The sequence below is a fragment of the Poromitra crassiceps genome (assembly GCF_964638095.1).
Source record: "Poromitra crassiceps genome assembly, chromosome: 1".
Lineage (NCBI taxonomy): Eukaryota > Metazoa > Chordata > Actinopteri > Beryciformes > Melamphaidae > Poromitra > Poromitra crassiceps.
Genome location: NC_139623.1, coordinates 98,887,772 through 98,904,038, shown reverse-complemented (window position 1 = coordinate 98,904,038; position 16,267 = coordinate 98,887,772).

The following is a 16,267-nucleotide window of genomic DNA, read 5'->3' as shown; positions in this document are numbered from 1 at the left end:
GCACGAGGAAAACACGAACCACAGCACTGCACCCGCAAAGTGATGGCCTCGTAGAGAGGTTCAACCGGACGCTGGCTAAGCAAGTAGCCATCCTCACAGCAGAGCACCAGCGTGACTGGGACACCCACCTGCCTCTTGTCCTCATGGCTTACAGGTCCGCTGTTCAGGAGTCCACCTCCTGTACGCCTGCGCTGCTCATGCTGGGGCGGGAGCTCCGGACCCCAGCGGAGGTGGCATTTGGTCGGCCGCCGGATACTCCTGCCGTTCCACCGGGGAGAGAGTATGCCAGGAGACTCCAGGATCGGTTGGAGTCCGCCCACAACTTTGCTCGGGATCAACAGGAGAAGGCGGGTAGGAGGCAAAAGAGGAACTATGATGTGAGGGCCAGGGGGAGGCATTTCCAGGCCGGGGAACTGGTATGGGTCTATAGCCCTAGGAGGAAGAAGGGTCGGTGCCCCAAGCTGGACAGTCACTGGGTAGGACCCTGTAAGCTGTTGGAAAGGTTGGGGGAGGTGGTGTACAGGGTCCAAATGTCACTCGGGGGGAGGGTGGTGGCACTGCACCGGGACCGGCTGGCCCCTTACAGGGGGGATTGTCTTCCCACCACGGACGCTGTCCGCCCAGCGCCCTCGCGGAGAGACATTGTGGTGGAATCCCCCGGGATAGGGAGTGTTAGCCCCTTTTGTCCCCTCCCTGCTGCCCTCCAAGGGGGGACCACAGGGTCGAGGAGGCCGCAGAGGAGGAGAAGGGCTCCAGTGAGTCACCAGGACTATGTGTTGTTGTAAAAAAAAAAAAAAAAAAAAAAAAAAACTTGTAAAGAAGACTTGTAGTGTGATGTTGATGTGCATGTTTACTGTACCACTTGGGACAAGTGTTTGTTTAGAAAGGGGGGCTGTGTAGCGATGTGGGGTTGCCAGTAAACATGGGGTTGTCTGAGTGTGGGGTTTCAGTGCGCTGGGGGTGTTGGGGAGAGTTCCCACAGCACTTGAACGCGGCTGGGAATGGAGTGCCGCACCTGAGGGGGACATGGGGTCATGTGGGGTTGCTAGCTCGCTGGGGATTGGTTGAGCGGGAGGCGGCCATTTTGTCGGCGGGAGAGTGTGTGTTTTGGTCAGAATGCTAGAAGCCGGCTAAGTAGAGGGAGAGCTAGGAATAGCTCTTGGTGATATGGCTGTTGGTCTAAGCCTGTAACAGAGACCTGAGAACTGTAATAAATGCACGGGATTGCAAGTCAACCTTCGTCTCCTTCCTCCTTCCTTCTGGTGCGGGAGCACATTATTACAATACATTACACACGTTTCAGGTGCAATGTTATAATTATAATACACGATATTCTGACTATTGCACCATATCAGCCTGCCCCCTCCTCCATCTCTAAAATGGGACAAGTTGTAGGCTACCTTTTTTCCTCTGCCTGTCGCGCTCACTGCATTCACCGCACATGTTCTTTTGAATTGATAATCAGGCTTGTTTATATGTGTTGTAACTTCATGTGGTGATTTGCATTGACCATTGGTTGGATTTGAGCATGCAGGGGACGGGATATGGGGCAGATCCGCGTGCGTAATCACTGTGGCAGCTGCTGGTAACGGGAATTGCGAAACTCAACTTCAATGGAAACGCCTACAAGTCGCAATTGTACATTGTCGAAGTTGTAGAAATATCGCAATTATTTTGCGAAAAACTGTAATGGAAACACAGCTAGTGACATCATCAGTGACGTCATAAAATGATTTTGCTCTTATGGCATCAGTATGACATCATCAGTGGGACAAAATTTAAACAGAACAGACAGAGATTGCCCACTTGCCCCTTTTATCCACCTTATTTCTACAGTAGCTGCCATGATGCCTGATGGGTGCTTCTTCCGCTTCCGGTGTAATTTTTACACTGTTTTAACTTGACAAAAAAACGTCTATGAGGATTTTACAGCAGAGCCATTCTGCTCTACAGCCGTGTCGTTCGGGTGCTGGGATAACGTAATGCATGGTGGGTAGTCGGCTACTGTGGCTAATGCTAGCGGCTAGCGTAATAGTTACTTTACATGGCAGTAAAACGCCACTGAATGACCAAATTGATTTAACTTTTAACCATTTCGAGTAACACTGTTTCCATACGGACCCCCAGCGTTGGTTAGTTGTTTATAACGTGACTATATTTATAACCTTTATAACGTACTTATAACGTACTTTATAACGTTTATAATTCGGGTCTGCAGCCGAGTATAACAAAGGAAATGGCAAGCTGCAACAATAAGTCACATTGTACCCACAATTATTTTTTACAGTGGGGCATTCAAAAATAAGGTGGATAGATAGATAGATAGATAGAAAAAAACATTTAATCCCTCCGTTTCAACAGGTTTCTGGCGCTCTCTCTCCCTTATATATTGTCAAGCTCACTTCACCACATAAACAAAGAACACAGCAAAACAACCATGAAAATACACACAAACACACTGCCACTGTATTGTATGGGTCAGAATTGATGTTTTTGAGGGGAAATATTTCTATAAGGATATATATATATATATATATATTTCTATAAGGATATATATATATATATATAGTACAATAATAGGTAACACTTTACAATACTGTAACACAAAAAATGGGTAGTTATTGAGGAACTAGTCAGGAACTAACCATTAGTTCATGAATAGTTAATGATTAGTTCCTGAATAGTTAATAGGTAGTTCCTTAATGGTAGTTACTTAGGAACTGACCATTAGTTACCATGTTAACGAACCAGTAAGTAATTATTACTTCCTTAAAAATATATTTTATTTTTATTTTTTATTTCACTAGTTCATGAGTAGTTAATGGTAGTTCCTTAATGACCCTTAATGGTAGTTCCTTAAAGATCCTTAATGGTAGTTACTGACCATTAGTTACCATGTTAACGAACCAGTAAGTAATGATTACTTCCTTAATTATTTTCTGCTAGTTCATGAGTAGTTAATGGGTAGTTACTTAAGAACAGACTATTAGTTACCATAGTTGTTACTAGGGAATTAATCATTAGTTCATGATTACTTCATCATTACTTACCATATTTGTGCCCCTCAAGTAAAGCAGGGCTACATACTTAGTTGTTACTAGGAAATGCATCATTACTTCATGATTATCTTACCATTAGTTACCATCACCCTACCCTATAACAAATAGATAGCTCATTTGGTAGAGACTAATAATCTTGCGTTCTTGGGGCCAAGGGTTCAAACCTCACCTGGAACAACTCTTGTATTTATTTGTTATAGGTAGGGTGAAGGTAACTAATGGTAAGATAATCATGAAGTAATGATGTGTTGTGTTCCCTAGTAACAACTAAGTATGAAGCCCTGCTTTACTTGAGGGGGCACAAACATAATCATGAACTAATGATGAATTCCCTAGTAACAACTAAGTATGATGGCCTGCTTTACTTGAGGGGGCACACATATGGCAACTAATGGTGAAGTAATCATTAACTAATGATTAATTCCCTAGTAACAACTATGGCAACTAATAGTCTGTTCTTAAGTAACTACCCATTAACTGCTCATGAACTAGCGGAAAGAAATTAAGGAAGTAATCATTACTTACTGGTTAATTAACATGGTAACTAATGGTCAGTTCTCAAGTAACTACCATTAAGGATCTTTAAGGAACTACCATTAAGGGTCATTAAGGAACTACCCATTAACTACTCATGAACTAGCGATTTTTTTTTTTTTTTTTTTAAGGAAGTAATCATTACTTACTGGTTCATTAACATGGTAACTAATGGTCAGTTCTCAAGTAACTACCATTAAGGAACTACCTATTAACTATTCATGAACTAATCATGAACTAATGGTTAGTTCCTGACTCGTTCCTTAGTAACTACCCAATTTTTGTGTTACAGTATTGTAAAGTGTTACCCAATAATACATCTGATAGATGCACCTGGCAAGGGGGAGGCCAGGCTTCACTGCAATATGCTCTAACCCGACATATTACACACCTACATCTTCTAAATGCAAGCTGGGATACATCGTCAGTGATGTAACCTGGGGTCGTTGGGTGTTTCGGGTCTCACAACATCATACACCCTCGCCCAGGTGACCCAGCCGAGGCTAATTACACCTCGGCTTGTATCCCAGCAGCAGCCACTCACGGATCTGACCACTTAATCTTCCTCTACAATGTTGCTAGCGGACGAGTCCAAGAAACCCCAATCCGCTGCTGTGGAACTACTCCGCAGGGACCGGAACATCAGTGCATGGAGACTCGAGGCACTGAGGTTCTCCCGGCCGGGCTTCTCCTCAGGCCCGTATCTAGCTATGAGGACAGGGAGGTCCGGACCTCCCTAATAATTTCAGAGATTTTTTTTTTTTTTTTTTTTTTACAAATGTAATTAAAAATATTTTGCAGTGCACTATGTTCCTTTCTTGTTTAAGAATGTTTCGGGAAATGAAAATGTAGCCTATTTAAATAGAATTATCAACAATAACAATCAAGGAAGTTACATGCTTGTAGGCTAGAGAAGAAGAAGAAGCGCGCATGCACGCACATGTTGTGTTGAACCAACCAACAACCAATAAGAATTGTTTAATCTGGCAATAAAGAAATGTGAACTTTCATGCTATATATCTCCCTCTTTGCTCTGAATGAGTGAGAAAAGGAGAAAATACTGAATAATTACATCACAACAGTATCCTAATGTTAATTAAAAATGAGATATTCCTCTAAATATGGCTAAAAAAGGTAAAAAATAAAAATAAATTAAATTATATATTACTCTAAATATGGCTAAAAAAGGGGGGGGGGGGACCGAATCCGCCTCCCCTTGCCATGTCTGGACCTCCCCAATTTCGAAACCCTGGATACGGGCCTGCTTCTCCTTCTCCTCCGGGCGGCAGGGGGGACGCCCAGAGACACAGGCCTGCGCGGCGTGATTTCTATTCGCACATAGGATAAGCAATAACCACGCCCTGTGGCGCCGGGATTGGCCAGGAGCATTGAAGCTTGCGACTAAAGCACCTGGGGTTTTTCATCTTTTAAAATAAAGATGTTTAAAAAACTAATGCTTGTTACATTTTCAGTGCTGTACCTTTTCTCTGGGTAAGAATTGAGCTTGAAATTAACGATATGATACATTATATTATATGAGCTATGAACGTGAACACAACACCGTTTATATTATTGCATGTTTTTGTAGATTGTGTACATTGTGTAGATTACAATTATTATGCTTATTATTATTATTACTATGCTAAGGAAGGTAGGTGACCATAATTCATTTCAATGTCCGCTCTCGAAATCGCTGTCCGTTGTCAAGAGCTATTCAGTTGGTTCATGAAATCGCTGGGCTGCGTGCCCTCCAGTCTTGCTCCTGGCCAATCCCGGCGCCACAGGGCGTGGTTATTGCTTATCTTATGTGCGAATAGAAATCACGCGCCTGCGCGCTGCACGTCATAGTTCTGCGATGAGCAATTCACACTTCCGGGGGATGAATGGTTGAGAGGATTTCCCTGATCCACTAGGAAAAATCCATAAGGCACATCCATCCTGGATTACGTTGGTGCTTGCGCAGCTTTTCAGTAGACTTACCGTGGCGTTTTTATATATATATATATATATATATATATATATATATATATATATATATATATATATATATATATATATATATATATATATATATTTCTATAAGGATATGGATATATATATATATATATATATATATATATATATATATATATATATACAGTATGTACGTGTGTGTTTTTAATGAAATAGTTGCATAGTATACGACGTACCAAAATCTCCCTGACTCTATGTAAGCACTTTTATGGGTGGGGAATTAACGTCCATTGAGACCGAATTAGGTCAAAATGGGTGATGGATGATAGTAGTACAATGTATTCCTGCATGGCTCACAAATCTTTTCGTTGCCTCATGATGTTTTTCTGCATTCCTGAGGTCACCTGATGGGCTGCGCTCAATGCAGGGCTGTGTGTCCAAATCATATTCATGGAAGAGTAATTGTGGTCTGATTAAAAGCAGCTCTTTGCCTATTCACCAGTTGTGTGTGAGCAGATACTTTAACCCACCTGGGTATGAACAGAAACTAGCCTGTGTAGAGCCATTCCATGCAGATGGATGACATGTATCAGATAGGTCTGTATATGAGTGTAACTGAATCCTGCCTCCACCCCTAGGCAAGCCCTTAACATGGGTTCCTGCCAGTACTGTCAACAGAACGCAGGCTACATTGGTGCCGTGACCCGAGCCGTGTTTTGAGCACATTTCTTGACCCATGTGCATGTGGTAAAACTTTGATTTGTAACTGTTCATTTTTAGTCATTTCAAGTAAATGTGCTGTGTTGAGAGCAGCGCCTATTTACATTCAGATTATATTTATGTGCTGATAATACGGTTGTTTCAGAGTGAAATTGTAGTACTACTGCACACAATGGCTTTTCATTGTCACTTTTAATGGTCCATTTCTCACTTATCACTGTACAATGTAACATGATGATTATAGGCTATATACTTGGCTGCAGCTCTGCCCGCCTTGGTGCCTGCGCGGAGCTCCCGCGCGATCTGCCTTGCTGTGCCTCGCTCGACTATGTCTCGCCCTGCCGTATTGGTGGGCAAATCTTGGCCTCTTTCTATGAGGCAAAGCCGCAAATTGCATTCTTTAGAATGGCCAGCAGGGGGTGACTCATTGGCTTCAGAAAGACATCGGTTATCATTGAAGTGAATGGGAAAATGACCTGACTTCTGTTTTGATTTAAGTAATAAACACTTTCCAAATAAGTTTATGGCCTGCATCACCAATTTCAGTCTTCTCCATGCTGTCATGGTCCTCATTTTGTAAATTATGGCCCCTTTCCAGGAAAATAGACAATAATGAAGACTAAGGGCCCTATCGTCGTACAGGCGCTATCGTTTGCACACCTCTTATGCTATCTTCCCTGCGTCTTAAGCTATAGTCTGCCTCCACCATCCAGTTTTTTCCCCTGGTGCTAAATACTGGCCTTTGCGTGCCTCAAATGCTATTGTCTGCCTCCCGCAAGTGTCATTTTGCACTCTGGCATGCAGTGCAGGTTCTGAGCGTAAACACAGGTTTGGGCGTCGCCCATGCCAACGCATTGTGTTTTTGGCGCAATGCGTTAGGAAAAATGTCCTTGGGTGCTCTCAATTTTAAGTCAGCTGTGGGGTCTCACAATAGGTTTTATTGTTTTGAACCGGCACGCTGAAAAGTAGGATCAGATTTGTGCCTGCAGGTCGACAAACCGAGATAGCATCTAAAGTTCACTTCCTGTACTGTTCCTTTTAACCCTTTTTGGTCACACTAAGCCCTGCCTTCCTTCTGACCTCACGTCCTATTCTCCTCCACCAATCAGATGACTCCGTTCAGCTGTGGGTGTTCCCAAGCAAATGCAGAAACTGGATTAATAACCAGTTAGTCCTCTCTTCTCTCCCAGGTGCACAGATCCTTTGTTGACCTTTCTCTGGAGAAACTAACCCCCTCTCATCTTACCCCCCTTCTCTCAGGCTTGAGGGCACAACACCTGTTTTGACATGTGATCTCCAGTGTGCAGCTCCTACCTTCTTTACATGTTTATGGGCCTGGCCCAAAGCCGTCCAACCATAAAGAGTCCCGGCCGGCGCCACCTGGCTTCTTCAAACAGAACCAGTCTCTATCTATTTTCTAGATCTGAACTAAAAGTGCACATGGGTGTGTGGTGTCATATTCCTTTTGAGTTGCCTCCTGTTTACCTGTGTCCTGTGTGTGTGTTTTGGCTGTGTCTCCACCCAAGTGCCTCACCTGTCCACATTTTCCTCCAGCCTTTCTGAAACTGCTACCTACCTACCAAACTCGTTCTACCTCCTCACTCAGTCGACTAACCAGGGCCCCCTTAAACTAATACCTGTTCATCTATATTCTCCCATATAGATATAAGTATAACAATTCAATAATATACTGTAACTGCAATACAGTTTCAGATCCTACACCACCTAATAGCAGGTCTTAGCGTTAAAAACCCCACTGCGCTTGAGCGCACGCAGTATTCTCCGCACAGTGCAGGGCAACTCCTGGCTTGGATACATTACGCACGGCATGGATGTCCCTCTCTCTCCAAACCTTGCGCGCCCACACACTCCCCACCCTCTTCAGAATGCCACGTTCTTTCTTTCTTTCTGTTATAGATAGCACTTTCTTTCTTTCTTTCTTTCTTTCTTTCTTTCTTTCTTTCTTTCTTTCTTTCTTTCTTTCTTTCTTTCTTTCTTTCTTTCTTTCTTTTATCTCAAACAACAACAAAGAACAAAGAACAACACAAAACAGTAAAAGGATAAACCATAAACAAGATCATAACACAACATTGGAATAATACAAACAAAAACAATTATGTTTGAGAAGGAGCAGGAAGAAGCAACATACTTATCTTGTCCTGCCCCACGTTGATTTTCAACTGTAGCCTACATTGCAGAAAAAACACACACCTTGATTTAAAAATGAGAATTTGTTTGTCATGGTTTTATTAGGCTACATAATTCCCGACCATACAGGTCTGTGGTGTTAGGTGTATAACAGTAGATTACTTTTGAGAAAGTTGTGCCGGCCACAGTAACCTCTTTCCCTGCAATTGCACGCATGCAAGACCATGCTTCTCCACAACGCGGATGGCGTGACCACAGTCAATAGCTTAACCCAAGTGGACAATTCTGATATAGGCTATTGAAATAGGCTAGAATTAAAATCTCACATATCCCTACCCTATTAAAAAAATAATGTGTTTGTTATAGCCTATATCAGTGATACTCAACTTGCGGCCCGCAGGCCACGTGCGGCCCGCGATGGAATTGCAATTCTTTTTCTTTTTTCTTTTCTTTTTTACAGTGCACCTGAACGCAACATGCAAGATACCCGCTGTCCAAAGTGTCCAAATGGTCATGTCATTCTGGCCAATACTCCACTTCTGTTTCAGTCTGGAATATGGAATATCTTTCAATAATCTATGATTTAGCTTCACAGTTCCGTTTCCGGGTCAGAGCACTGCTGGTGTCTGTTGTTGCTGACTGCCGCTTCTGCCCGCGTCTTTTACTTTTACTTATCGTCATTGTTAGCTGTTCGTGTGTTTATTTTGTTTTGTTTTGGTCCACCCGTCCTTGTCCGTGTCTCTCTGTCCTATCCTCCCTGCTAAACCGTTTGATCATTCCCGTTTCCCCTCGGCTGATCAACACGTCCCCGCTACCCTCTGGATTACCCGTCTAACCGATCGATAATTTCCTCATTCCTGTCTCCCCTCCGCTGATCAACACGTCTCTGGATTACTTTCTCCCGCTGGATTTATCATTTCCCTCTCACTGCCTGGACTCCATCTGCTTCGCCCCTCCACGACCGACCCGTTGCGTCCTATCCTTTCCCCCTGGACCATTTTTATTTTTTCCACCTGGACCATTATTTTTTCCACCTACCCCCCAACTTCCACGCTCTCTCCCCCGCCTCACCTACTCTGCTGCCGACCTTCACTTACTCAACAATAACCACCATCTCTCTGCTCCTGCTTTCACCGCCGCCAGCAAGTCTAACATCCTCCGCCGCCGCCGCTACATCCACTGTTGACCCCGCCATAACCGCAACCAGACCCTACACTACTCTGCCGACACTAACATTCCCTCAGTCTGGACTAACTCCCGCCCCCCTGTCAATACCACCTGCCGCTCTGCTAACCCCAACAACCTCCGCTCTCTCCCCCCTGCTCCCCCTGCTCCCCCTGCTCCTAAATCCATCTCCCTTGCCCTGCTGAACACTCACTCTCTCTCCAACAAATCACCTGTCATATCCGAACTCATCCTGGACAATAACATTGATCTTCTCCTCCTCACTGAAACATGGCAACAGCCCCTGGACTACTCACTCAATCAGGCCACCCCCCCCCAACTACAGTTATATCGCCAAGCCCCGCCTCTCTGGGCGTGGGGGGGGGGGGTCTCGCCGTTCTCCATAAACAATCTCTAGTCATCAATTAACTCAACCTCAACCTCCCATCCCTGTCCTCCTTTGAACACCTTGCCTTCTCACTTCCCAACTCCATCACTGCTCTTCTTCTTTACCGTCCCCCCAAGCCGGGGGGGGGGGGGGGTCACCGGTGACCTGAACATCCACGTTTACCAACCCGACTCCCCTCTGACATCTGACTTCCTCTCTCTCCTCGACTGTTTTCACCTCACCCAGCACATCAACTTCCCCACTCACACCAAAGGCCACATTCTTGATCTAGTCTGCTCTTCCTCTCTACCCATCTCCAACCCTCACCCTCTCTATTTCCCTCTCTCTGACCACCGCTGCATCCTCTTCTCTGCTCCCCTGCCCTTACCCCACCGCCCCAACAAACGCACCATCTCCTTCCGTAATATCAAATCCATTGACCCACCCACTCTCTCCCAGACTATATCCTCTGCCCCCCCCCTGACTCCGTCCCCTCCTCCCCTGATGACTATGCCACCCTCCTCAATTCTGCACTCACTGACTCCCTTGACTCCCTGGCCCCCTGAAAACCTCCACAGTCTCATTCACCTCCTCCTCCCCCTGGTTCACTCCCCAACGCCGCACGATGAAACAGACCGGCCGGCAACTGGAAAGACTTTTCAAGAAAACCCACCTCACTGTCCACGCCGAACTCTACAAACAGCACCTCTCCTCCTACCGTGATGCACTCCTAGCCGCCAAATCTGCCTACTTCTCCACCCTCATCAACAACACCAACAGGAACCCCCGCACTCTCTTCTCCACTGTCAAAAAGCTCCTCCAACCCCCGGGCAATAATACACTCTCCTCCCCTGAACTCTGCAACTCATTTCTCCACGCCTTCAACAGCAAAATCTTCAAAATCCACTCCTCTCTGACTGCCTCCATCGCCAACCCCTCCGCCCTCCCCCCCCCCCCCCCCCCCACTATCATCTTCCCTCCCCCTGACCTCCCCCCTCCCTCACTGCCTTCTCCCCTGTTGACTCCTCCCTCATCACCAACATTATCACCGCCTGCTCCCTCGACCTCCTCCCCACCCCCCTGACCAAGGCCTGCCTCCCCGTCCTCATCCCCCACCTCACTGCCCTTTTCAATCAGTCACTCTCCCAAGGTCACGTCCCCTCTGTCTACAAACTCGCTGCCGTCACCCCCATCCTCAAAAAGCCCACCCTCGACCCTGCCAACCTCTCCAACTACCGCCCCATCTCCAACCTGCCATTCCTCTCCAAAACCCTCGAGCGCATCATCGCCACCCAACTTCACTCCCACCTTCACTCCCACAACCTCTACGAACCCCTACAGTCTGGCTTCCGTCCCTACCACAGCACCGAAACCGCCCTCTCCAAAGTCATCAACGACCTCCTCACCTCCGCTGACTCCGGTGCCCTCAACATCCTAGTTCTACTAGATCTGAGCGCATGCAGCCTTTGACACTGTGAACCACTCCATCCTCCTCCAAAGGCTGCGCCAACTGGGTGTTGAGGGCACCATACTAGACTGGCTCACCTCATACCTCACCGACAGACAACAGTTCATCTCCCTCTCCGGTCACTCCTCCACCCTCTCCTCTGTTTTGCAGGGGGTCTCCCAGGGCTCAGTCCTCGGCCCCCTGCTCTTCATCTGTTATATACTCCCCCTTGGTTACATCATCCGTCAATTCAACCTGGACTTCCACTGATACGCCGACGACACTCAGCTCTACATCAGCACCAAATCCCTCCAGAACCCACCCCTCACCCACATCGAAAACTGCATATCCGCAATAAAAACCTGGCGAACCCACAACTTCCTCCAACTCAACAGCGACAAAACTGAACTCCTCCTCATTGGCACCAAATCCACCCTCAATAAAGCCAGATCCATCACCCTCACCATTGACGACTCCACCATCACCCCCTCCCCCCTGGCTCGCAACCTTGGTTTCATCCTGGACCCCACCCTCTCCTTCGATCCCCACGTCAGCTCTGTTGTCAAAACCTCATAATTCCATCTCCGCAATATCGCCAAAGTCAGACACTGCCTCTCCCCCCCTGCTGCTCAATCCCTCATCCATGCCTTCATCTCCTCCCGCCTCGACTATTGCAACTCCCTCCTCACCGGCATCACCTCCCGTTCCCTCCATAGACTCCAGATGGTTCAAAACTCACCCGCCCATCTGTTCACTCACACCCGGTCCCGCGATCACATCACCCCTGTCCTCCACTCTCTCCACTGGCTCCCCGTCAAGCAACGTATCGACTTCAAACTACTCCTCCTCACCTTCAAAGCCCTCCACAGGCTAGCCCCCCCTACCTGACTGACCTCCTCATCCCCCATCGCCCCTCCCGTACACTCCGATCCTCTTCTACTGCCACCCTCATCATCCCCCCATCCAGACTCAAAACCTTTGGTGACCGTGCTTTCTCCCGCGCCGCACCCCAACTTTGGAACTCCCTCCCCCAGACCGTGCGAGACTCTCCCTCACTCACTTTCAAAACCCGACTTAAAACCTATCTGTTCTCCCAAGCTTACAACCTCCCCTACCCCTGACCACCTCCTCCAAACCATCACCCCCCCCCTCCCCCCCTGCCCCTCCCTCCTGTTCTCTTCCTCTCCTCTGCTTCTCCATACAACCTTCCCTGAACCGCTACTGTTATTTGTACCTGTTGCCTGTATCTGTTGCCTGTTGCCTGTATCTGTTGCTTGTCTTTTGTTTTACTGTTAAGCATCTTTGGGTTATGAAAAGCGCTATATAAAATAAATGAATTATTATTATTATTATTAGCTGCTAAATTGTCAAATACTGCCGTCTGCTCGCTACCCAGGCACTTACAGTATGTACTTAACCTAACTAACTATCCGGTGTGCACAACATTGTCAGATTAAACTCCGGCTGACACCCCAAAAACCTACAATCCGCTACAGAAAAATGTATATTGTTTGTTTATTAACTGGCCCCTGGCCTTCTATCATTACACGAAAGTGGCCCCCGGGCAAAGCAAGTTGAGTATCCCTGGCCTATATGAACGAAATGTCTAATTACAGTAAGCGCACGCTTTGGGACATATATAACACCATGGGGATATTATCCACTGCGTAACTGCGCAGCGCGGCAGCCCTTTGATGTGTTTCAAATGGAAATATCATTCCATCAGCACCAATTTTCGTTATCACAATTTTTTTTATTAGTTTCTAAGGGTGTATCTCCAAACTTGTTCATCCTCCAATTCTCTCCCTCTCTCTCCCCCGTCATTCTCTCCCCCTCTCTCGCTCTCCCCATCTCTCTTTTCTCTCTCGCCCCCTCTCTTTCTCTCCCTCACTCTGTCCCTCTCAGTGAGGATGAAGCTGCTGACGTGACGCTGTGGCTTTTAAGGGGGATGGACATGATCACATCGGTGAATACTTTTGAGCATAAACACGCCTATATGGAGCTTTGCGCGAGATGATGCCAAGTGCAGTGGGCCGACACCCACAATTAGGGTTTTGTGCGGTGCTATTCGGGCGAAAACGGGCGCTAACGCAGAATTACCGCCTTTGTGACGATAGAGCCCTAAGTTTTGTGGCGTGGCTGCCTGGTGATTGACAAGCATGACTGTCTCCCCACAATAACAGCCCAGCCACAGCCTTAGCCTATAGCTTAGCAATCAGTGGGAGCCATAGCCAGAGATGGGCAGTATTTTAAATACATGTATTTCAAATACGTATTTCAAATACATTTGTGTATTTTGTAATTTGTATTTGGCTGGACCGAGAAAAATAAGATGTAATTTGTATCAAGATACTTTCAGACCTTGTATTTTGTGTATTTTAAATACATAAAATACTTTTTTCTTTAATTTTATGTTATTTGATTCTCAAATTGACACATTCTTACCATTGACACAGGTTTAAACTGTGGAGGAAAGAAATGTGACATGTCACTTCTACTATAGAAACACAGCATCAGGCAGCCTACACAGTATGTAATGGAGAGAGTTCCTGGAAACAGGCGAGTTGAATTCACAGTTGAAGACATTTTCACAACACAACCGACTTCTGCTTATCTTATCTTCCTCTCTGCCTTACCACTTCTCTGAACTGGGGATAAGGTACGCTTTGAACAAACTCAACGACAAATCAGAGGCAGAGTAGGGTGGGTCTTGAGTCAGACTTCACATCACTTCTTCGTCTAGTATGAAGCCTTGTGTTGGTGGAAATTCCCCCAGAGATAAATTACTAATATAAATTGATGATTAGATATTGCATGCACTGGCCTATCTGCAAATGAAACGGTTTACTGCATATTCAAACCTGTGTATCATATTGTATGTATCAAGACACAACTAATTATCTTCTTAATTAAAGGAACACTCCGCCCATTTTCAACCAGCTTTGTATCATTAGAACATCAGTAGTATATCAGAAAACTGTAAACGGTTTTGAAGTCTGTCATTTAATTTGACAGTTATTGAGTGTTAAAGTGTGGACCAGCTGGTCCACACTAACTCAAATTAATAACTCATTAACTCAAATCAACTCTCAATAACTGTCAAACTAGATGAATGACTTCAAACCCGTTTACAGTTTCAGAGTTGATTTGAGTTAATGAGTTATTAATTTGAGTTAGTGTGGACCAGTGATGTCACTGGTCCACACTTTAACACTCAATAACTGTCAAATTAAATGACAGACTTCAAAACCGTTTACAGTTTTCTGATATACTACTGATGTTCTAATGATACAAAGCTGGTTGAAAATAGGCGGAGTGTTCCTTTAAAATTGGCAAAGTGGGTGGCAGTGTGTGTGGCAGCAGTGTGGGTCATGATTGTGATGTCATCAGTGATGTCACTCGATCAATTGTGATGTCATCAGTGATGTCACTCGAGCCACTGATTGCTCAACTGTGATGTTACTCAGGCAGTTGTGATGTCATCAGTGATGTCACTTGAGCAACTCTGATGTAGTATGAGCCGATGGCGCACATTTGCACGATGGCACCAAGGTGGGTGGGCGGTGTCTGTCTGTCTGTCATTCATGATTTTGGGAGCCCGTGGAGCCGGCGATTTCCATAACTGTAGCCATGGCGCATCATCTCCAGGGATACTGTTATGATGTCAGATATCTAGGGCTAACATGGTCAAAATTCCAAAGCTTGAGGTTAACATGTAGAAATGCTGCCTGTAAGTCAAAAGCCCTCACAGAAGGTGATTAACAGCTGAAGTGAGGGAGAAATTAGCTGTGCTGAAAAACAGCTAAAACTGAAATGAAAGAACTGTAATGTGTTAGGGTACACAATAGGGTTGTGCGATGTCACCTAAATAACCATCGCGATGGTTCCACAGTGAAACATCGCGATGGACGTTGGCATCGTCGTTGACGGGGGGTGGGGTTAATTAATGATTTATGAAGTCCATGCGGTGCCGTTTGGCTGCGCCACTGCAATGTACGTTCACGTTTACAACAGGACAGCTGAGCTCTACATGTCATGAGAGACCAGCGGGCTTGGATAGGCTACTACTACACAGAGCCAGGCAATTCAAACAGTAGGCTATCACTACCAGCAATATTGAAAGGCGCAAAACAATCAAACGTTAACGTTACAGATCGTGACCAACAACGTGTGTGTGTTTAATTTAACTAGCTGGCAGAAAAGGGGCAGAATTAGTGGTGGCTAACGTTAGATTTGTGTGGGCTCAGTTTTGAACCTAACATTGGGTTACCTTAAGGAGGGATAGAAACACAGCATCAGGCAGCCTACACAGTATGTAATGGAGAGAGTTCCTGGAAACAGGTGAGTTGAATTCACAGTTGAAGACTTGTAACATTACTCACATTGGGTTGCAAACAGCAAAGAACGTGAAGTTTCTTCTTTCTTAACATTTTCACAACACAACCGACTTCTGCTTATCTTATCTTCCTCTCCGCCTTACCACTTCTCTGAACTGGGGATAAGGTACGCTTTGCCGCTTGTTTAATGCCGCCTGTGCGTCCCCAGTGTGTCGCGATTGAGTGGAGATAGCCTTTTTTATTATTAAATCTGCCAAATTTTTAATTCAAACAGATAATCACGATGGTCCGATGTAGAAGTGTCAGAGGTCGATGGGGGTCGGCCCATCGACGATGGTCGATGCCATCGTCCATGGTGCTGCCAACCCTAGTACACAAAGGAGAATACTGTCACAGAGGACTAAGAGATGATTTACCATCTAAGGAAACCAGAAAATTTCACATTTGATAAGCTGGAATCAGAGAATTAGGACATTTTCTTTACAGAAATGGCTCAAAATGATGAACAGATGATCAA